The following is a 24,489-nucleotide window of genomic DNA, read 5'->3' on the forward strand; positions in this document are numbered from 1 at the left end:
CTGAAAAATGATTATGTTCTAGTTAGTTGAGAAGCAATCCCATGATATTATGTTCTATAGACGGAGAACTCTAGAAAAAGAGCTTTGCTCATGGAACTTTTGTTAAGTTTTAAGTACAGATAGACAGTAAGGAAAATAGCTGACAATGGTTGTAGCAAGGCAAGTATTTAGTGCCAGTAAAAAATATGTATAGTCGACTGCCTATTATGATATTTCTGTTTCGAAAATAATTTTCTGATTAAGTTTGTAAGAAAAAAGATCTTTTTAGCAAAATCTTTATTTATTTTTACCACATGTTGACTTCGTGAGAATAGTGTTTTTTTTTTTTTTTTTTTTTTTTTTTTTTTTTTGAGGAAGTGTTTAAGCCATTCATCCCAAGTTCTAAGTGCCGGATATTACGGAGAGATTTATTTGATATCTTCAAAGAAATCTCTTCCTCTGCAACAAATGCTCTCTGCCTTTTAAAACCGATCCCTAGCCACTTATACCAGTAAATAAGTACACTAAATAAACAAATAAAAACCAGTATAAAAATGTTGATATCTCCCAAACAGAAAATGACAACAACAAAAAGTTTCAAATTTGGAAATATGTTTGGACTTCTATTTTTTAACCGAATTTTTTTTTTTTTTACCAAAATGACCAACTTAAGTATTATTAACAAGTAAAAACAATTCTTTGAAATAAAACCACAAAAAACACTATATATAAATATTTTAAGATATAAAAAAAACTCAAAGCATAAAAAATTTACCAAAATTATCCGATTCGGCCATTATTACACCTATAAACATTTATATGCCGAAAAAGAAAACAAAAACAAACAAAAATCCTATTTTGCTTGGCCTTCCACTTATCGAATAATAACCATTTAGAAAAACTTTCGCTTGGAACCAACAACGAAATTTGCAGTAATATAAAGATCTCTGACGATAATATGTTCTAAATGACTGTTTTTTTTTTTGTCCTGACTAATCGTGAACTTTGTTCTTCAAATAAGGGGAAAGACATTAAAAGATAAAAAGACTTCACTGCATCAGCGTGGATGTGACAATCATATAACATGATGGCAATAAAGTTTTGTATTATTCGTGAAATAGTACTGGGTTAATCTCTGCTAGTCGTAATTCTTTTTGTCTCCAAAACAATACCTGATGAAGACTATTTTCAAACAATCAGACGAAATGAATACGATATTTTTACTAACGTGTTTAATATAAGGATAGTATGTTTAAATCAATAATGTGCTCGACTGAGCTTCAATCCATACTCCCCATCATACACAATAAAAACTCATCTAGTTCAAATCATTGTCAATACTTTCCTTTTGTCTCTCTAACACTATTCCACCTGAAATAAAACCAAACTTTCATGACAAGTTCATTTTACTAAAACTACTCGTTTATTAAGCAAAATACTGTAGCTAGATACATCATAGTTGTGGTTTGAAGTCCAACCTAAACAAATTCGGCACTCCAGCATGTCAGTGACATGATGCGAATGTGTGTATTTTAGTTTCAATAACCGCTTACAGATGTCGCTTGTTGGCCAAAGAACAGGGGTCGATAACTCTTCCTTTTCTTAAAATGCGTACAAACCTAAAATCATATTTTGACACATTTTTATACAACCTTTCTGTACAAATATATATATATATATATATATATATATATATATATATATATATTCTTAAACCCCTAAAAATGTTTCATGTTTTTTAAATTATATTTTGATACATTTTTATATACTTTATATACTATATTTTTATAATATTAGTGTAAAAAGAAAAAAAAAACAAAACAAATAATTCTAAAACCAATCTATAAATCTATAAATGTTTTTAACATACTTATTATTTTATTTTCAGTTATGAATCACTCATTGAAAATAAATCATATTAATACATTAAAATTATATTTTGATACATTTTTTATAAAATGAATATTTCGATTGTCATATATTTTTTGTGTTATTTATTTCGTTATTATATATTTTCGCGTTTTAAGGTTCACATAATTGCCGCTAGACGTCATTTCTCTTTCGAAGAACAAGGGTCGATAACTCGCCTCTGTGGCTAATATGTTACTGTCATGCAGAAGTGCCGCAGATTCTTGTAGAGTCGTTTCTTAAATAATTCAAATCTGTCCAATCAGAACTATCATCACCAATCATCACGCTGTTGTTTAACCGTTCACCTGACATCTATGTAACCCTTTTCCTCGAGTTGCCTTTGATCCATGATCATGATAAGCGGTGATACCTAACTAAATTAATTCCCCAGAAAATAATAAATCCTAGAGGACTTTTATCACTGACAGACTTTACTAGCTAGCAGTTTAATTAAGCGTTGCAATTAATACGACAGTCTAAGTAGCTTACTAAATAAATAAAAAAGAAAATAACAGTTGCCCTCTATAGTCCAACACTTCGTCAGTGTGGTAATAGAGTGGTAATATAGTAGTATCATAACTATGCCGTCTGAAACTTCTGATTAAGGATGAAATATGTACGACGGGAATATCCAGCGCTATAAGGGATGCATCATGACCAGTAGAACCGGTGAAAATCAAGGTTCATTCAAAATTAGGATCCGTCGTCCTCTGGACCGCAAATATATAGAGTGATGATGATAATGTTGTTCTCACGCATGATAACCCACCCCTTATTTGTGGCTTATGTAATTATTTGTGTAATGAATAGCTGCGAGTAACGAAATCTTACTAAAAACATGACAATCATGAGACGCCATCTTTGTGGGCTCTGTGCAGAAGTCCGTTTCACCGACGTTGACAACAATAATTTGCAGCAGCCAGTCTAGAGATACTCACGAATAAAAAAGCTATTATCAGTATTATGTCAATAAACTGTCATTCTTTTTAAACTCTAAAACAACATAAGACAAACAAGCACGAGCATTTTATATTTTATTTTCTGGAGATAATCACTAAAAATACCCTCAAGAAGGGGAATGGCTAATACACTCATAGCCTCCATTCTGAAGAGATACGCCATTTTTAGATCTTTTTGTGAACTCAAACCGTATCTCGCGTAATATATGCCGTCGCACATTTTGAAACCAATTGAAGTCATTTTAAATTTTAAAGAGTCTATATATTTAGTAACCAGCTAAAAAGTTCATGGATCAGCAACGTACAACCCGTTTAACTGACTTGATTTTGCTGTTGGCATTAGATTTCCATAGATATAACAGGTGTATATACTGCGTTGACTCTGCCGATATACATAAATATAAGTGGTTCTTTTGAAGCAACACAATTCTTAGTTGGCGGACAACACACACATACCCCCACACACACCACAAAAAAAAAAAAAAAACGAAAAAGGAAGAAAAATAATATAAACAAAACGGATCGCATATTCTTTGCGGGGCGGTTGTTCCATTGTGTAAACACATGCTTTGATTGTCACGCTATACTATTTTTTATACGAATGAGTCACAGCTTATCAACGCGCGCAGGGTACTCGAGGATAAGTTTTTAATAGGTTAATGATGTGAGGCAAAAATCGTGAGGATCGGATATGATGGTTGAAACTGGTCAGAATACAATTATCTAAGTGGACGACTCAACAAGAATTTGAAACGCCCATGAAAGTTTCGTTTAGTTTCAAGCACAAATACGAAGGAAGGGAAATTATTCACAGGTCGTTTTAGCTTAATGAGTTTTAGCTGAGAATGTTTCCGGGGGGGGGGAGATTGGAACTTCGTTAAGCATCCATCATGGAAATAGTGATAGAGTAAGAAAACGTTAACAACATTTCTTCTATGAGAAAAAGGCCGAATGGAAGAGGAGAGAATATCTCTTTAACAAGAGTACCTGCTAATTACTTGCTAAACACATCTTACCGGTTATATTTGAGCAAGAAAATTTCATCTTTATCCCAGATATAGCGCTTAGTACGTTCACATGTTCATTCATTTTGTACTGCTTCAGCTCAACGTCGCTTGTGGTGATCCAACGAGAACTAGAATTATGCTGTATACCAAAGCAGTCAATACATTATAACATAACCACCTGCTAATTATTATTATAAGAAATTGTATGTAATCACAATTCGTTAACAGTTGCTGGTAAAATAGAAATTCATGCTCAAGTAATACTATAGATTTGTACAATAAATATCGTCTTCAGAAAGGTAGTAACAAAATAGGCTTAATAAAATCAAACGATTACCGAAGCTAACTTCTGTCTCTGTTTGTTCCGTATACATTCGCCGTATGCCAACAGTTAACCAATCGTTACGTTTTGTTCTTTAATTAAATGGCCAGCAATTAAATCATCTCTTCCGTTTCTTGGTCGGTTTACTTGCAGTGTCGAGAGGACATCGCCAAGAAGAGAAAGGAAATTAATGTTTCATCGGGCAAAAAGGAAACGCAGAAAGAGAAACGGACATTGTTGAAATGCGGCCAGTCGATACAGTGATAGAAATGTTATTTAACATTTAAGCGTGACCAACCGACGAACATACTGTTCTAACTGTAATCGTATAGATTGTCGGGAATTAAATATCGATTGAATATTGACATATATAAAAGATGTGTGACACCCTACGAAAATGCTCTTTCAAACTTAAACACAGAAATTATATTTAAAAAAAATCAGTGGAAATCATGTTTTATGTGTAAATGTAACAGAAAAGCGAAAATCTTATTATATAATATAACGAAGATCTTATTTCAAATATAATGAAAATCTGATTACAAATATAACGAAAATCTTATTTCAAATTTAATAGAAAATCGTATTTTAAATATAATGAACTTTTACTTCATATATAATGAAAATTTTATATAGAATATAATGAAAATCTAATTTCAAATTTACCGAAAATCTTATTTCAAATATAATGAAAATATTACTGCAAATATATTGAAAATCTTATGTCTAATTTAACGAAAATTTCAAATTTAATGAAAATTTTATTGGAAATTTAATTTATTTTATTTTAAATATAATGAAAATCCTATTTCAATTTTAAAGAAAAATGTATTTCAAATATAATGAAAAACTTATATTACTAACTTCGTGACTAAGGAGTAAAACTCCAAAATATATTAATTTTAAACAAGTATATACTGTATTATTTAATTGGAATTAATTATTGAGATGGGTATTATTTATTAATTTATTTATTACGGACTATTATTCGCATTTATTAGTTGTTGTTTAACGACGTTCCGGCTAACTATTCCTCTGCCCTTCGTCATTTGGTAACCGAGACGGGATGGGAACTCCGCATCTCCTAACTGTATATTCAGCAATTACTGCCTTTCATAATTGTTGTCGTTTTACCACGTTTTGGCCAAGTAAGCCTCTGCCCGGCTTTGAGTAGAATTGAAACCGATATCTTCAGACAATGCTCACCTGGAACTATAGAGATTCCTTCGGGACCCGTAGCGCAGTGGATCGAGGCGTTGAATGGAATTAAAACATTAAATATTTTAATATGAAGCCTGACAAAGCAAAGAAAATATTATTAAAGACTAAGGTTATTATTTGTTTTTTCCCCCCGATGGAAAATATGACACAAATTGGCGAGAGTTAAACCGACGCCTCTAAAGGAACACTACTGATCTATTTCAATTGCTTGCGGAGCTCCAGTCGCATTTTCCAGGCAGACCCCCCCCCTTAAACAGAAAGCTATAAACGTACTCCACGCTAAAAATGGGAGCGAAAGACTGCGAAGGTGGACCTCGCACAACTACCAATACTACAGATAAAAGACCATCGAAATGACCCAATCGAACTGATAATCGATAACGGGCCCTCGACTGGTATTTAGCAGTCCAGGATGTGTTTACAAGTGATCACTTTAAAAAAATCAACAACTAAAGCCTGAACGACAAAGCGACAATAGATCCTCATAATAATCCACAAAAAATATTTATTGATTTAATCTGAGGTGATATTTAAATTTTTTTTTACACAGGATTCACCACTTATCAAGCCCGGAGGCCACTCAAGGATAAGGATTAATAATGATATAGTAGTCAATAGGACAATATCGTAGTAATCATCAGTAGTGGAATTTTGGTGACTCGGATTAATTAAGGCGATGGCTAATCAAGAACTTGTTTATGTTGGACTTGAAGACGAACATATTGTAGTCTAATAAAAAGCAGGAAAACAAAAGAGAGTTCCACATGCGTGCAGTTCCAAGAAAGAAGTTTTGTACATGGATTCTACGTTTAGGTGTAAGCACATATAAAGAGGGGGAAATTATTGATAGTGGTTGCAGGTAGATGAGTGTTTATCGTGAAAGTTTGGCGAGGGTGGCATGCATTGGAGCTCCGACGCGCACTTGCCACGAAAATAACGATAAAGCAGAGACAGGCTAGCAACATGTCTTCTGTGGGAAAGAGGTTGCAGGAAAGAAAAAGGGCATCCACTACTTGGCTATGAACTCTATTTTGAACTCTATGGCTATGAAGTCTATTTTGACAGCATAAGATGCTTCTAGTAGCTCTTGCCCAGATGTGGCAACAGTACTTCATCATTGAACCTACTTGGCCCTTATACAGGCAGAGAACTGCATCAACAGTGAGATATTATATACGGCATAATCGCGTTGACACACCGGTTCTAGTCAGACCACAGAAGTTAAGCAATGGCAAGCCTGGTTAGTGCCCAAATGGTGACCATTTGGGAATTCTAGGCGAGCTATGTGCTCTCCGCTTATCTCGGCATTTGTTTCTAGTCGTCTTGTACACTTCAGTTGCCACTGGTATTTTACAATGTCGACTCAGAAGAGGTGTGGTTAAAGATTGCGCACCTCTTGCTAATAAGACTTTCACGCGCAGCCACCCTTTTTGTCCAAGGCTGAGGGAGCCTTTTTTTTATATATATCTACTGGAGCGGTAGAATGATCCCACCATTTTTCCAGCAGCGTTGGCAAAGGATTTGATCTACGAGATTGACAGACTATAGAAAATGCTATTTTTAAGTGAACCGTAACAGACCAAATAAAATTATATTAGAAACTTAAGCAAGACCGGCTGACAGATTGATAGATACCCTTATGTTTGGTCTCTCCGAAGATTTTATGCTTCAAGTCAATATATACGGGACAGATTAAATGATGGACCAACGATCGAAACATCTCTTAGAGATGCATGGATGCATATAATAACTTTTAATATCGATCCATTCGTTTGTGTCCGAAGCGCTATTATTGTCGTTTGGATCGGACATATTGTCTTTAAACATTAACGACCACTTCCTATTTCGCGTCACGTCAAGAACTGCGGAAATTTATCAAAAGCAGAGCAAATATTAAAAGAAAAAATCGTTCAAAACCAGTGCCGAGAAGAAATACATTATCAATTCAAAATGCGAGAAAGAAGAAAAAAGAATGAAATAAAGACAGAAACGTTCGTTTCCTCTGATGGAAATAAAATAATTAGAAAACATTCGTCGTCCAATCCAAATCGAATTTTCAACCAGCCAATCAGCTGTCGTTGTCGGATTACGTAAAATGTTAAAACAAAAACTAGAAAAAAAAAAATAAAAACCAAAAAAACTGTGTGACTTCGACGGGGAACGTGACAATTAAAACAAATGAATGAAAGAATCTTAAGGAATTATTATTCGAGTTTTTGTCGAATAGAGAAATTGACATGCCATCTGCGGCGTGAGTTGACAGAATTCTAAGTGGATCGAGTTAAATATTTAAATAAATAGTAACGAGAGGGAACAGGTGCTATCTAACTATTTTATCCCGTCGTCACAGACACGGGAGAACGCGTCAGCAAGAAGGAAATTGATTTCAAACAATGTCCTTCCTGATTGATTTTGAGAAAGTAGTACTACTACAATATTACCACTACTACAACTACTACTTCTACTATACTACTACTACTACTATTACTACTACTCTTAATAATAATAATAATAATAATAATAATAATAATAATAATAATAATAATAATCACTAGCGGGACCTGTGGAAATTCCACAGAGGACTGATTCGTATGTAATATATTGATGTTGGCATTCTTTAAATGTTCAGTGTAAATGGAGATGCTCTGATATTATTGTAGCTTTTTTGTTAAAACTGCAAACGTATTTATCTAAGCTAGCACGAACGCCCGGTTGTAAAGTACGCTTAAATATGATGTTTTAATTCTAGTAAATTTCGTATATATTATCATAGAGTTCTATTGATTTTTATATGTTGTAAAGTTCTATTGATTTTTATATGTTGTAAAGTTCTATTGATTTTTATATGTTGTAAAGTTGCAATTTCAAAAATGCAAATATATAACTATATGACTTGCGTTCATTAGCTTGAATCGAAACCGAAATAAAAACTTATAAAGTATATATATATATATATATATATATATATATATATATATATATATATATATATATATATATATAAGATTGTTGAATTTTTATTAGCGATTCCGTACTAATTTCTTTCTTTTTTCGCTCCCTGAGCGTTTATTATAAGAAAGGAGTTATTTGCCCTTTGCTTACATTTTTTTCCGCCCACATTTTTAGGACGTATTGCTTTTATATTCTGTTTAAATGTTATTTATTAATTATTAATTAATAATTCCTACGTGCATAAATGTAAGTCATCTATATACATGCATGCTTAAGAGATTTGTCCTCATCAGTATATCTAGACTTAATTGACAAGGATCGAACCTACAACCGCTCGATAAGTAGTCTAGTGTTTTACCACGTAGTAATTATTGATAAATCCCGCCTGCGCTTGTGAAAAAAGCATGCTCCCTATTTCGGACTAATATTGAGGCGATGATTGAGGCCAAAGGCGGCTACATTGGATAGACATCAGTTTTACCACATAATCAAGTTAGATGAATTGAATTTTCAGTAAAAGTTTTAAACTAAAGCTGTAGTGTTGTTCTCTTTACGGCGGCAATTTTATTATTTCTCCTCACACACACACACACACACACACACAAACACACATTATATATATATATATACATATATATATATACATATATATATACATATATATATATGTATATATATATATATATATAGAGAGAGAGAGAGAGAGAGAGAGAAATAAAAAGGAACAATCCGTATTATGTATTCATCAACGTTTTGTCTTTATTTCGACACTTCCTCTCGAAATAAAGACGACACTTTGATGAACACATAATACGGTTTGTTCCTTGTTATTTCTTTGTCGGAATACTATTTCCATTATTTTTATTATATATATATATATATATATATATATATATATATATATATATATATAGTGCAAAATTTTGTTGAAAATTAAAAGACTCACGTTTACTTTTTTATGACCTTCGGGTATTTCCTGGATTTTTTCCATTACAGCTGTTTTATTGATGAGTTGGCAATTTTACAATTTATGTTTCCATAAAAATATCTTGTCCCCATCATGTGAGGAAGTGAGGAAGTATGGCTTTTGAAATGTTTTTACCCGAATACCATGTCCAGCATGTTAAAAATATACGTTTCGTTGTAAAAATCTAATGGATAAAGATCTGAAGAAGTTGATGATGACAGAATATTTTTATGGAAACATACATCGAAAAATTGCCAACTCATCAATGAAACAGCTGTAATGGAAAAAACCCAAGAAATAAAATAAGATTATAAAAAGAAAACGTGAGTCTTTGAATTTTCAACAAAATTTTGCACTATATATACTCTGCCCCTATTAAATAGACCCAATGAGCTTAACTTAATTAACGGTGAAAGGTTTTAAAATAACAATCTAAATCCGTTAAACGAAAACGGTATACATTGAAAATAACGACATTTCAAAAACAAACTTAAAAAAAAAAAAATTATATTTATATATATATATACATATACATATATATATATATATATATATGTGTGTGTGTGTGTGTGTGTGTGTGTGTGTGTGTGTTTACAGGGTATGTGTGCTTTTGTCCGGTGTGTTGCGACTATGAAGAAGGTATGTTCCTTCTGTTTCTGGTGCCAAACAGACAGAGATGTTTAATAGCCCCGTTAAAAAAACTGCCTGTTACATCCGGCTTAGATATTTTTTAAAACAGGGAATCTATATATATAAAATGCAAAATGTGTGTGTTTGTATGTCTCGCAAAAAACTTTTCACACGGGCCATGGATTTTCGTCACATAGGTATCATTTTAAAGCACCAACCTTCGCCCGACAAATATCGAAAAATTGGCCAAAAACATGAGTTCCTTCACCCTAAACTGGGCCCTTTTCTATAAGGAGGGTGCCGAAAAAATCCTTAAGGTTCCTTAAGGTTCTCTGCTCCCGCTCCTACGACAATGACGTCATGTTTAACCTAGAAATCGTTGATATTAGTTTAAAACAACCTGCAAGTGTTTTTAAAGGTTTCATTTTATCTGTTCTCAGTTGTATGTCTCTTTGGCGTAGGGGTAACGTGTCATGCATTTTTTCCGCTTTAGCCTCGATGTTTCGGGTCCGAGCCTGTCTTTCTACCTAAACTTTTTTTCCTCTGTCACACCTTTTTCCCCCTTTTTTACGTTTGTTCGCTGTTCTTTTTTTTTTTTTTTTGGTTTTTCCAATTTTTTTATAACGTGTTTTTTTATAATATGAAAACAGGGTCACCCTCTCCTACATACACACCTCTAAGCACCTGGGCAACAACGAGTACCCCCGCTAGTTATTAATAAAATTCAAAACTTTTTGCAATCCAAATATATTGAAACAATCTTCTGTGTGTTAATCAAGTTTCATCTATGAATATCAATAACATGCGCGAGCATTTTGGTCATTATGTGGTAAATAAGACATGTTATCCTCACTTTATTTCACATCTACTGAACCTCGAACGCTCGGTAAATATATGAACGATAGCATTGGGGAAAATTTTGTACCCTTTTATACGAGCCAGACTGATATTCGTTGGATTATCCTGGGTACACCGTTCATTAGGTTATCTGTTTATTTGCAGTTACCAATTACGTAGGGAAAATACATATTTGACGTACATTTATTCACGATAGTTTATTGAGCATGTATTGGATTTGAAGAAATTGTATAAATATTTATGAAATATTGGGATTCACCATCACTTTTATGCCATACTAGAAGGGTACCTGGCATTGTCCGGTAGTAGAATACGCTTAAATATGATAATTGGATTAATGCAGATTTCGTATTTGTTATTGTATTATATTGGACCCAATATATAGTGATGATTTTAAAATTAAAATATGACTCGTGCGCCACCACCAAAAATTATTTTTGTCTTTGACGTTTATGTTGAACATATTTGCTGTAAGACTAAAAGTTAAAACATAGACCAATAGCTACTACGTTATGTATGCATATCCATAATGCCGGCGTTCGACCATCACCTAGCAAATTTCGTTTACGTTTTTTTTAATTTTCATATTTTTTTCACACATTTCCTGGGCTAAGCTCCAACTATAAAGTTTCGCATGAGTTCAACTACCTTGCGTATGAAGTTTCATGTATGTAGACCAGAAACTCAGGAAGGAGGTTGGTAGGTTATATTTTCTCTCTCTCTCTCTCTCTCTCTCTCTATATATATATATATATATGTATGTATATATATATATATATATATATATATATATATGCATACATAAGCATATATCTAGAGAGAGAGAGAGAGAGAGAGAGAGAGAGAGAGAGAGAGAGAGAGAGAGAGAGAGAGAAAGAGGTTTGTGATTATGAACATATTACGCAAGTATAAATTATGAACAATACATGCGTGAATATAATTACACGTAATAGTTACCTACAGATGATCATCTCATAAGAAAAGCGAAAAACTAATATTGAAGTGATTAACATTATTATTTCAAAGAATATGCAAATTAGCTAGATTATTTGCTTGTGAATGCAATTTCAGAACCCATATATTGTGAGGGACAAAAAGTTTGCGGACATATTTTTTTTCAATTTCATTATTAATTTTGCTTTATTTTTTAGTTTCACTTCTTTCATCATTTGCTATTTGCTATTCTGTTTATTTTCATTTCTACATTTTACGAAAAAAAAAATTTAACTTTTGTTAAACATTTTTCTCTTTTCAGGTGAACCATAAATTTATGACGGTAACCTAAATTTATTAATAATGCCTAACGGAAAGATGTTGACAGATAGTGAGAAAGGTGAAATTGTTAAATTACTTGCTGCAAAGAAGTCTACATTGGAAATCAAAAAAAGAAAATTGAAGCGAGATCATCGAACTGTGAAACATTTCGCCATTGACGACAAAGACGGAAGAAAAAAAAAGCACAAAAGGACATTTCAGAAAAATGACGAGGAGTGTGCTAGCAAACCTACACAGCACAAACAAAGCTTTTTTCGATCATGCAGAAGTGTCTGGCGTCTTGAAAAGGATCCGAAATTGGATTTCGAAACAAATAGCCGACCAGAGAACACCGAAAATGTCCTCCTTTGAGTTATATCAACTGTCATAAGCGACTAGGATGGGCCACTTAATATTTGGAAACCAATTTTCAAAATGTTCTCTGGACTGACTAGGCTACAGCAACCCTCAATGGCCCCGATGGTTGGAACAAGGAATGGCTTCTTTAAGGCAATAGCCACGCTTGCGATTCAGACGTCAACAGAGAAGAGGGGGAGTGATGATTTTGGCTGGAATTATTGATAGTGAGATTCTTGGCCCTTTTCTTGTCCCTGAAGGTGTCAGAAATGAATTCTGTAAACTACTGCAAGTTTTTAGAACAGAATGTGTTGCCCTGGTTGAAATCATAATATGATGCTGTCAACCAGAATCTAATTATCCAACAAGACATACTTCTCGGTTAACAAAAGCTTGAATTTCAGCCGAGAGAATCTCCAGTGAACGTCTGATGGACTGACCACCTCAGAGCCTGGATTTGAATCCGATAAAGAACCTCTGGTCGATTCTGAAGGGAAGGTTTACGAAAACGGGCACCAATTCAACAGTAAAAAAGACATTTGGGAGATGATTAAGGAAGTATCTTCTGAAATCACACCTCAACAAGTACATAAAGTAACACCCTCTGTTGATAGGAGGCTATTGGAGGAAAGCGCATAAAAAGTTTAATTGCTTTAAAAATTTAAATAGTTTTGTTAATTGTTATTTGAGCAATCTGGTTTTCTTGCAATATGTTATCAATATATTGTACTATTATCATAATGACACAATGTTTCACATTAAATTACGTTTAAAAAATGTTAATTATTTTGAAATAAACGAGTTTTGCAAACTCTAATGGCCCATATTTCTTCCTGAATTGTTTTTAATCCATATTCTCCCTGAATTAAAAAAAAATCCATATTTTCCCCAGAATATAATTATTTGGTTTCTGTTTTAAGAAATTTACTTTATATATTTGCATACTGAATAATGAGTAGGGTAACTATTATACTGGAAATTATTGAAGCATAGATATATCAGTGTATACGTTTTGCAAACACTTTTGACCTCCACAGTATAAGAAAGTCGTATTTTCTTTTTAAATAAAAAGAAAAAAAGGCTTGCTTTTTTCTTTTGTCCTTGGCCTTCGAGCCAAGATGAAAGTGTAGTATTGAACTATTATTGTTATCTTTTTTGTTCTTACATACTAATAAAAAGTGTTTTAAACAATTGAGCTCTTAGTGCGATGTCCCCAGTACGAAAGGGTGAATGCGGTATTATGGTGGAAGAAGATACTAACTCAGAGAAACTTTCGTTTTGTTAAGTTCTGGAGTGACAAGAATGACCAACACCCCCCATCCCCCCTTTTTGAGTGGGTTTTGTGCCTAAGTTTTTTGTTCTTGTTAATTTTTAACCTGAATAAAGGATTCAATATCTCAAAGTGTAGTATCTGTACTGGTTTTCTTCTGAAGTTAATTTTTTCTCAGTCAATGGAGGGGAAACCCTCTATACCGAGACAATTATTATTTTTGGCGAGCTGATTTTTCCCCACATTAAAAATGACCTTGTGTCACATTTTGCTTTCGTGGGGAAGCAAATAAATACTAATAAATATAAAAAAAGGGGTTATAATATGAATATCAATACACACGCAAAACCACAACGAAAACACATTTATAGAAGTAACGATTTTACGTTGTTAATGGAAACTTTAATTTATGTTGTCAAGGATCACAATTTCACAGATAACAAAATATACCATTTATTTTTATGTCCAGATCGAAAGGAATGATGAAAATACGTTGCTTTTATAAGTGGTTCACATTCTTCAGATCATGTTTTGTGTTTATTACAACCGCTGATCTTCTCCTGCGCTTCGTAGCAGTTCTTATCGCAATCACCCTGTGTAATCAAACAAGTAAACAGTCAACGTATCTAGATAAATGTTTTAGTGATATTGAGAAGTGAATCAAACGTTTCTAGTTACACCGGCTCCTAATTAGCAAATTTTATTGAACACTAGCCCGGACTAAAAATACTGGAAATTGCGTATTGTCACGCATTCTATTATTCATCATTTGCTTATTTTCGTGCAAAATTACTCTTTGTTTCTTCTTCTGCTATCTTGTAGATATCCTTATGTATTCTTTTTTGCACCTATTTGCGTCCCTTATTTTAATGTACATGTTATATTTTACGACTATGACCAATTTGTATTTGTAAGTGTTATTCTTGGTGGGCATTGTTCATACATTTCGTATGAAATTGATAATTAAAATTGGTATTCATTTCCCGTATATATTTTCAGGAAGACATCGGATATATACAGGAGGGGCCACATGAAAGTTTACATCATTTTTAAATGAAGCTGTTTCTATTGAACAAACTGGATTCAAACTTGATACTCCTAAGTTGTTAGTTCCTGTCGTCAACGACTTAGCCACTGTCACCTCTCTTTTACTACTGGTTTACTTTTGTTCGTGTTGAGAAAAGACTAATGAAGCACAGTAAATCATTTTTATATAAGGAGACTATGCAATCGTAATTTTCACAAAGAAATAACCGTAGAAACATCTTTAATAATAATAATAATAATAATAATGATAATAATAATAATAATAATGATAATAATAATAATAATGATAATAATAATGATAATAATAATAATTAATTTTCATGAATAAATTATTTTTAATATTAATAATAATTTATGAATAAAATTCGTATAAGATTTTTAATAATAATAATAATAATAATAATAATAATAATAATAATAATAATAATAATAATAATAATAATAATTTTTTAAATTAATAACTGTATAGGAATTTTTATTAATAATGATAATTAATTTTTATGAATAAATAGTCGTAAAATCTTTTCTTATATTAATAAGAATCTTTATAAATAGATAGTTTTAAAAACGTTTTAATACTGATAATATTATATTAATGATAATTATATTTATATTAATAATAATGATAATAATGATAATAATAATAATAATAATAATAATAATAATAATAATAATAATAATAATAATAATACATTTTTATAAATTAATAACTGCATAGGAATTTTTATTAATAATGATAATTAATTTTTATGAATAAATGGTCGTAAAATCTTTTCTTATATTAATAAGAATCTTTATAAATAGATAGTTTTAAAAAAGTTTTAATACTGATAATATTATATTAATGATAATTATATTTATAATAATAATAATAATAATAATAATAATAATAATAATAATAATAATAATAATAATATTTATATGAATTCATAATTATAATTCATTTTCTTAGATAAATAATTGTAAATATATTTTTAGTCTAACTACTTTTGCAAACACTTCGTAAACTTTTCTTTTCCTCGCGTGATACAGGATTGTGACCGCAGGCGAATAATCTACGAACACTCTAATAAATAAATAGACTAACCCAATTACGACCCTCGTCAAACAGCTGTTCAGTAATTGAGAAGCGGGCCCTTGGCATGGCTCCGTGGAAGCAGCCGCGTTTCCAATGTGGATACAGCAAAACAAACAAAGCAAAACAAAAACAAAATAATTACATAAAAAATGCAAAAAGAAAAAAAAAGTTAAGACATTTATCTGCTCACAACTTCAGAACCTGATTAAAGGACAAATACATGGAGAGAAAAAGAAGAAAAAAAACAAGATTTGCGGTAATCGAATTGCGAATACATACATCAGTCGCACAGTCGTTATGTCAATATTTGATAGATGAATTACGAGGTAAAAGACCGGGTTTAAATTGCCTTGAAAGGTAGAATCCTATTTGGTTCATGCAATTAGACACTTCTCTTCTTTAAGTCTCCAGGAAAGAAAGTAATTCCGAACAGCATTGTCACCCACGTCGACGCAGCGGCAATCGTTTCAGGCACCCAGCTTACAAAGTACGTGAATAAGGCAACAGATAAACAAGATCGGATATTTTGAACGTGTCCATGCAATATATACGGTTTGCGACGTGTTTGTTCGATCTTAAACATGACAAACTTTTCCGACGAACGGACGGAGCATCTTAAGCAAATGCCTTGACGCATTTCATATATCATTCAGGAACGTAGTTTAACAAGAAGTGAATATGCTATTTCTATATTAAGCGACACAAACAGACAAACCAAGCGATCGACGGTTTTAATTTGTGTTTAAAATATGTTCGTATTAGTTTGATTCTTCGGAATACTGTTCTACTCTTACGTGTTATTTTCACAACATCTCGGTGGATGTAACCTTCGACCTTCTTCAGGTTTATCTTGGCGACGTCTGCAATCTTTCGGGTAAACTTGGTTGGTTGGTTGTTTTTGTTTTACGGCATATCAACCCTTTTTAGGTCATTTAGTGCCGAATCCAGTGATTTTGAAGAAAAAGCTTTTAACAGAATATATTTGTGTTTTCTTTTCAAGTCAGTTTCTATTTATCCCATAGTTGAGAAACTAACAGGTACTACCACTCCGAGTTAGAGTGGACCTGGGAGCAATGCCAATTAAGGGGTGGCTCCACACTCCCCAAAGCCCGCAAGCTGGGGCCTCACCATCGGATATAGTTTAAGGTCATATCCAGGACCATGTTAAACTTGGGAATTTGCACAGAGTTTCAAACGGATATGTTAATTCACGATGTACTAAAATCTCCTTCCTGATTGGCTAAAAGTCAAATAATTCGCGATTGTATATTGATAATCGCCCGCACTAAAGACTCACCCTTAAGATTCCAGAAGTGTGTAACCACACAACTGAATTTTATCAAGTACGTTATACACAACGCTACTTTCTAAACTATGCTCGGTCTTTGGAGATTCGCGGGTTGGACAGAAAGATTCCCGAGTTCAACAAGATACCCCTGATAAGATCGGTAGTTACATCGGCCGAAATCTTGTGAAAATAATAATCAAAATGGAAACAGTAGTCCAAAGAATCCAAATAATACGAGTAATCAATCGTTATCTAAAAAAATAAAAACAAAATGAGTTTATTTCAATCATCACTAGGGTTAGGACAACAGCATATTCTTTTCATTGTTTTGACTCTCGAGTGTATATCCGTTGATATCTTATATGCTTTTATATAGTGTGATGTGGCTCTCGGTGGATTAATTGTGTCTAACTGTGCCGGATATATACTCGAGAGTCAAAACAACGAAAAGAATATCCGATTGTCACAGTCTTAATTATTACTCATCGTTTTTGTTGTGTTGCTTTTGCTGTCTTATTTGGGTTCTTGCAAGAAACATACATTTTTGACAGATGAGTGAATGAAAGATATATTTTTTTAAAAAGGAATCATATGTGCAAAAAATTTCAAAGAGTTTTCCAACTCGCATAACTTTCAACATTTTATCCGTGCCCTTATTCTTAAAACATTATTTTTATGAATTTTTTAAAAATATATTTTAATTATTACACTATTTTGAGTATTAAGTTATCAATTGAAGAAAAAACAACGTTATAAAACAAGGATTAAAATCGAAAAAAGATAGGTTTTCTTATCTAGATAATTTTACGAAACAAAGTGAAAACATTGCAAGGGAAATGATTGATTAGAACCAACTTAATACACGGGTTTATTTCTGTATTTCTTTTCCAATCTGTATTACAACAACCCGTTGAAAACGACTGTTTAGTTTAGAAATTGCAATCAGTTAAATATGCGGAATTAACGAACAATCCTAAAAGAAAACAAAAAATACTTTGTTTATGATATCAGAAGGTAGACTCGTAGAGAGAGAGAGAGAGAGAGAGATAGAGAGAGGGGGGGAGAGAGCTCAACCGAGAGTAAAGAGAGGAAAGAACCTCCCTATAGACTTATAAACGGTTCGGCCGATTGTTTGTGAATTTCATACGAAGACATTTGATATGTCTTTGAGTGTTCTTACCTTTGTTTTGTATCGGAATGCCTTCGATAAGTTTCGAAAATCGATAATCGAAAAATCCGATTAAAGAAAAAAGTCAAATTTTGACCAAAGTTAACACATTTATACAACTTAATATTACAAGTGCATTTGAGAAGTTTCATCACTAACAAAGCAGAGAGAGAGAGAGAGAGAGAGAGAGAGAGAGAGAGAGAGAGAGAGAGAGAGAGAGAGAGAGAGAACACTAACATTATGAATACAGAGAGGAAATAACTAATTACGTGATGTTGGGTTACCCTACAAGCGACGTGGTAGTGAGTATATATCTTTTAGAGATAGAAATTCATTCTAATGGTTTTTTCAAAATTTAGACATATAAGGTGTTTTAAGTTTCGTTTTATTTCATGTCATCGCATTTCTAATTAGAATAAATGTTCTAATAGTAATACGTAAAATAGCACACGGAAATCCTTTTTTAATTATATTTCACTTCAAACCACTTTCATGTATCAGTGAGAAACATTGCAGGGATACTATGAAGGGAGTTGAGCAGCTAGATATATGTTCACATTACATTTGAACTTCTGCATGTCAGGGAAGTAGGAACCCGGAAGGGAATTCTAATGTGTAGCAGTTTTAAGGAATAAAGTATTAAAGTAGAAGTATTTCTTACATCAAGGGATCTCAAATATGTAAGGGTTTACTAATATACATAATTGACACGAGATTCACAATAGATAACGTACATAAAAAACCAAAAAAATAAAATTTATTTCAACGCAATTCATTGAGCTTTCAATATCATACATGAAAATAACTTAAAACGTTTTAACTCGTCAACGGTTTTGAAAATTGCAAATTCTATTCGGTGTCATACTCCCAATATACATATTTCGGATGTAATTTTCTGTTGTAATTTATTTTTATTGACTCATTAAAACCTTTAAAATACTTCACATGGAAACGAAAACGCAAAAGATGCAATATCAGACGAGTTTCTAGTTGGGCAATGAAACGCATTGAAATGATAGGCCCTGTAAGTGGGTGATAACTTTCACAATTCCCAAAACACACACACACACACACACACACACACACACACACACACACACACATATATATATATATATATATATATATATATATATATATAGAGAGAGAGAGAGAGAGAGAGAGAGAGAGAGAGAGAAAATAAAAAAGGAACAAACTGTATTATGTGTTCATCAAAGTTTCGTCTTTATTTCGAGACTTCCTCTGGATGAAATAAAGACGAAACGTTGATGAACACATAATACGGTTTGTTCCTTTTTATTTTCTCTATTTTGTCGGAATAATATTTCCATTATTTTCATCATATATATATATATATATATATGTATATATATATATATATATATATATATATATATATATATATATATATATATATATATAGCTATGCCCTGAATTTGGTGCTTTCGAGTAAGATTAAAATAAAAATAGAAGAGAGATAAAGATACAAAAATCAATCAAATGAAAGCAAATCTTTTAATCAGAACACCTGCGGTTGGTCATAAATACTTATTATTTAGATGCATATGTATGAAATATGATTTTTATCGAAGAATACGAAAACTTTAAATAAAATTGAAAACAGACATGTTGAACACAATTAAGTTTAAATTTGAATTTCAATGAATGTCTGATACTTTTTTAATTTGTCATCTTACTTTGAGATAATAAACAATGATAAAGCCTCTTCGTGAATATTGGCGATATTATATACGAGCGGTTCAGCTTAGCTATACTCGGACCCTATGTATTGTTCATAACTTCATGTGCATATATATATATATATATATATATATATAAATATATATATATATATATATATATATATATATATATATAAATATATATATATATATATATTGCAGGGTACAAAATTTTATTATGTAAAGACTAAATTTAAATTTTATTATGTAAAGACTAAATTTAAACTTGGTCGAAGAAATAATGTTTTCGAACAAGTTTAAATTTGGTCTTTACATAGCCATAACATATATATATATATATACATATATATATATATATATATATATATATATATATATTTTGACGTATGTCCAGGTAATCTACAACTAATACTTCAAGTGTTTAGACGCAAAATTGGCGGAGAAGTTTAGTAGAGCCTGCAAAGGTCAACTCTTTAAATTTTCACTTGATAGCAACATTTTCGCCTCTAAAACTGATTAAAAAGCTTGCTGCATGTCTGAATAATCTTTATGTAAAATTTCAAATGTTTAGATCCGAAATTTGCTTAATAGTTTGCTAGAGACCGCAAAGGTAAAATATTTTGAACTTTGATCCCCTGAGACCAACAATTTTCGGCCCAAAACTGATTAAAAAGCTTGGCCTATATCTGAATGCATTTTATGCAAAATTTCAAATGTTTAGACCAAAAATTGGCTGAGAGGTCAAATTTTGTAAATTTTAATCCCCAATTATGACCTCTAACATTTATTATTTTGGTCCCAACTCAAGTGAAAAAATTTGATCTATGTCTAAGGAACCAACATATATAATTTTAAGTGTTTACATCCAAAATTGAAGAAGTTTTCAAAGGTCAAATTGTTGAACTTTTACACTTTGACAGCCAAATTTCTGACTGAAAAGCGATTGAAAAGATTTTTCCAAATCTCAATACCTCTTATGTCAAAGTTTGAGTCTGTAGACCGAAAATTGAAAGAGTTATTTGGTAGCGAACTGTACGATTCAAGAATCCCCAAAAGATTGAAGGATGTCAAATTGCAGCAGGGATATACTACTAAATATTAACTAGTTCATTGTGTTCCTGTTGCATTTGTGTTGCATTCATATCCTTAAGTTACATTTTAAAATAATAATTTTCCATTGTGCAGACTTTCTTTTTGCCTCCTGAATTTGAAGTTATTGTTTTAAATTGATGTAAACACTAGAATATTTTAATTGAAAGTCCAATATGAACAGGTAAAATTATAGAGGAATAAAAGGCGAATCAAATGAGGTATAGGTTGTTTAAACAGTTACATTAAATTTAGCTTAAATTTGCAGTTTTTGAAAAAATTACGAGTGCGTACTTTCTTTATGCTAGCACTGTAGATGATTAATTTAAAGCAAACAGAAAAAAAAACCCGATGAAAATAAAAAATCACATCAAATTTAAGGATTTACTTGTCAAATTCAATAATAATATTTAATTGAAATTTCTAAGGACATCTGTATCACAACCTATTTCTATTTATTCACCTTACGGATTGTAAGACTTCATTTTCAAGATTTTTCTTTTTTCATTTATCAGTATATATTAATTTTTTGAACATTGCAACTTTCAAACTTGTCAATGTTTTGAGTACTCGAAATGTTATAGCAATTCTATTTCTTTAGCTAGTTGTTTCGTTTGATTAGAAAAATGAATTAAAAAAGCATGATTCTTGAACCCCCATAGAATAAGCATGAAATTCTAATTTAAGTGTCAAAAGGTTGGCGAAGTTAATTAAAGAGAATTAATTAAATTATAATTAATTAAATAATGATAATAATTATTTTATAAAACATTATAAAAAATATATTTTTGGGTGTCCAACATTTTTTAACAACTGAGTGTAATAAACACAGTCATTGAGTATAAATAGGATTGACCTATAAAACTATTATTGGACCAAAACAATCTGCTGGTATACGGACCTGCTACAAATCATGTAATTTTCCAAATTATACACAATAGAATATATCTTAAGTTGACAAACTTGCCGGCGTAACCTGATTTTTTTTTTACATAGGTATCACTACTTATCAAGGCCAAGAGGCAACTCGAGGATAAGGGTTAAAGAGTGTACAGTAGAAACTGGACAATATAGTAACCGTTAGTAATAGAGATTCGGAAAATTTATTAACTAATATGGAACGGCTCATCAAAAACTTGTTTACGTTAGACTTGAAGACAACCATATTGTAGTAAGCTGGAAAGCATAAAAACGGAAGACAATTCCATAGGCGTACAGTTCTAAGACAGCTTTAGGCATAGATAACGAGTGGGGAAACTAGTGATATTTTTTTCTGCTAGATGGGTGTTTCTTGTGAAAGTTTGGCGAGGGGGGCATAGAATGGAGCTCAGCCGAGCACCTGCCATGAAAATAACGATATAGCAGAGACAAACTCGCAAAGTCTCTTCTGTGAGAAATAGGTTACAAGGCTACTAAGTCTATTTTGAACTCTATCAAGGCAGGATAAATCCTTTCTAGCAACTCCTGTCCATATGGGGCAACAGTACTCCATCCTTGGACGTACCTGGCCCATATAGAAAGAGAAGTGCATCAGTAGTGAGATATCTACTGGATCGATAGAAGGACCCCACCATTTTTCCAGCGGCCTTGGCAATGGATTTAATGTATGTATTCCATTTATGATCAGGAATAAAGGTAAAACCCATAAGCTTGTCAAAACATGAGGCCTCCCCAAGACGAGAGGCATTCATTTCAATTGATGTCAGATAGGGATCAGGGCGTTAATGATGTAAATATAAAAGCTTGGTTTTAGATGCATTAAAAGTAAGAATCCACCTCTTTCCCCATTGTACCACTTGCTCAAGATCAGAGGAAAGAGAATCAGAGAGAACTTGGTCATTTACGGTCTTATATGTGCGACGATAGATAGTAGTGTCATCAGCATAGATGTCTACGAACGATGTAAGGATGTGATTTGGAAGATCATTAATATAGATCAGGAAAAGAGTTGGGCCCAGGATGGACCCCTGAAAGATTCCATCATTAATACTAAGAGCTTCTGATTTCTGCCCATCAACCACTACTCTTATGAACCTATCAGAGAGAAATGATCTAATAATTGAGAAGACATTTCCAGCTATACCGTAGCTGGAGATCTTGTCAAGTAAACTTTTATGCCATACTCTATCAAAGGCTTTTGATATGTCAAGAGCAATTGCCCTAGAAAGGTTGCCTCCGTCAAGAGCTTCGATAATCCTATGAGATATAACTGTAAGTTCATCTGCTGTATATCTAGCAGAACGGAAACCATATTGCGTGTCACTAAGAAGGTTATTTTTGCTAAGATGGTTGATTACTTCTGTATTTAACACAGATTCCAGCAACTTACTTATGACGCACAGGAGACTTATTGGTCTGTACTGTGAGGGATCACCTGAATGCTTAAATACGGGGCATACTGATGAGATTTTCAAGGGTGACGGGAAGCAATTCTCTGTAAGACAACGTTTAAACAGTTTTGTAAGGATGGGCGCAAGTTCTGGTTGAAGTCTTTTGGGTACTATAATTGGAATACTGTCTGGGCCGGTTGCTTTACTGGAATCAAGGTTTTTGATTAGATTGACAACATCACGTACAGATATTTGTATATCACATAGAGTGTTTTCTGATACAGGAGGAAATATTGAGGCTTGTCAGCTTTAGTCGCAAAAGTTTGAATTAGCTGCAAAGTTCTTGGCAAAGAATTTGGCTTTGTCTTATGCTGACCAGATTAACTCAGCTCCATTTATGAGAGTTTGGATAGAGCACACGCTTCTGTTCAGGATTCTATTTGCTATTTGTCAAAACTGGTGGGAACCAAGCCGCTGCTCAGCTACTTTGAACTTGACGGACTAGGCATACTACTCTCTTGCGTTCTTTATTATTTTTTTTACAGTGGTTGATGGCAGTTCTTAAAGCGGCTTTAGTCTCAGTACATCTATTACATTGGAAGCAACAGAAAAAGTGATTTCTATACGCAATGGCAGCAGCACATTCCGGAGAAAACCACCGCTGGCTGTTAGGTTTTTGCTGGAATTTTTTCGAGGGTATGAAACGGTCTATACCTACAATTAACGATTCTGCTAGGTCTCATACTATACAGGACACATCTTTTTTAAACATAGAACGCAGAGGTAGATCTGATATAAATGTGCGGAAGCTATCCGAGTCGGCCGTAGAGTATCGATATACTGTACGATGGAGAGGTACATCTGGGGACTTATTACATTTCAGTTTTATCTTAATTGATCCAACTGAGTGGCCGGAAGATCGCTTAAAAAACCAAATCTGTTGCCACTGCATCTTCCATCATTGTCGCTGCCTGGTTGCAGCTAAGACTTCTTAAGAAAATTTTGTTCAACTAGTCAACAACTTCTACCTCTACTCCGCGGTGTTTGTTTAAATTCATCGATGAAAATTAGTTAAATAAACGTTTCTTACAGTTTTAGC

The sequence above is a fragment of the Euprymna scolopes genome, chromosome 10 (assembly GCF_053919585.1).
Source record: "Euprymna scolopes isolate OS-2025 chromosome 10, ASM5391958v1, whole genome shotgun sequence".
NCBI classification, from domain to species: Eukaryota; Metazoa; Mollusca; class Cephalopoda; order Sepiida; family Sepiolidae; genus Euprymna; species Euprymna scolopes.